The sequence below is a fragment of the Pagrus major genome, chromosome 12 (assembly GCF_040436345.1).
Source record: "Pagrus major chromosome 12, Pma_NU_1.0".
NCBI lineage: Eukaryota > Metazoa > Chordata > Actinopteri > Spariformes > Sparidae > Pagrus > Pagrus major.
The window spans coordinates 10,651,563-10,653,225 of record NC_133226.1 but is presented as its reverse complement, the minus strand read 5'-3'; positions in this window follow the sequence as shown (position 1 = coordinate 10,653,225).

The window sequence follows — 1,663 nt, the reverse complement described above, 5'->3', positions numbered from 1 at the left end:
AATCAAACTCAGGCTTTTTTTCCTGCAGTTTTCAGTCTGCCTCTCCAACCCAAGTGTAAAATGAAAGTGCTGCGTTTTGTAGATGCAACTTTTGAGAAATTGCAGAACTTCACTTTTACTGCTGGTATGTCCCTGTTCCTATAGTATAAACAGTGGGAATCACTGAAAGTTTGTTTCATGGATGTATACTAATGAATACAAACACACAAGGACTATTTCCTTTTGTGTTTCCTCCTTCCTCTGTTGCACATCCTCCAGAAGACAAACGCTCTATTATTTAAACCTGTCAGCTGCACTGAAGAGGGGAAATAAACTTTTCTTCTTTTGAATTAATAAATTACAATAAAACGTGTGTGTGTGTGTGTGTGTGTGTGTGTGTGTGTGTGTGTGTGTGTGTGCGTTTGCGTGCGTGTGTGTGTGTTTGCAGTATAACAGTAGAAGAGGTCTGGTGCTCCGTATGTTCCATTTGCCCCCCTATGGAGCATGGAGCCCCTCCATCACCCATCATCTCCTGCGCACACACATACACACATGCACACACGCAATGCATGCCAGTTTGTGCTTCTATACTTGTGAGGACCTTCATTGACATAGCTCTTTCTCTGCCCCTATCCGGCCTGAGGAGTGTCTGCTGCTGGCAGGTCCTTCCACAATGCCCGGTTTTACACCACATGAGTGACAGCAGGCATCAAACTTTTTCTATTTTGATAATTGCAGGTCACTTAGACCTCATTAGACTTGACGCTCTAGTAGTTGGTTGACATCGGCAGTCATCCCTTCAAAATTGTTGCAATATCGATATCAAGGTATTTGGTCAAAATATCATTGGGGAAATTGTAGGCGATACATAGAGCTGATGATATCAAGCCAAATTGCTTTTGTTGATTTAACAAGCGTAGCATCTACACACACAGGTACAGTAAGTGGTGGATGCACTTTTGAAGTTAGTATACAATCCGCCAATGAACATAAGTCTCTATGGTAGGTCTCTGTTCAGCTCTGATGTGGATAGGAGGGAAGAGGAAAAGGGTTTGTGTAGATTTATGAATTATAAAGATGAAGAAGACAGATGGAGAACAAAGAAAAAAACTAGAGAAAACATTATTTGTGTGTGTGTGTGTGTGTGTGTGTGTGTGTGTGTGTGTGTGTGTGTGTGTGTGGATGAGAGGTGGTCAGAAGTGGTTAGAGGAACAGTGGCCTCCTCATCCCCAGGGCGGTGAAAGAGCCAATGATGGCCTTTCTGCTGCTGCTTAGCTGATAACACATAGTAGCACCACCTAATGTCCTGTCTCTTCTCTCTCACACTTTCTTTCTCGCCATCTCACTTTACTATCAACACTCGCTCACTTACTTTCTCTCCCTTCCCTCTACTTATCTGTCTCGCTCTCCATTTATTTCCCCCCGGCCCTCTCTCTGTCTCTCTGCTGCTCTTGTCTGCAGGAATGAATCAGACGTAAGAGGCCAAACAAGATTTTCAACCCATTGCTTTTGATTAAGTGACTTAACACAGAGGTCTGCGGCCCGGCAATATCACTAATGGTCCGAAGAAAGAGAGATAGTGTTTGGGGGAAACGGAGAGAGACAGAGAGGGAGGGCAGGAGAGACAGACAGAGAGAGAGAGAGAGAGAGAGAGAGAGAGAGAGAGAGGGAGAGAAAGTCAGAC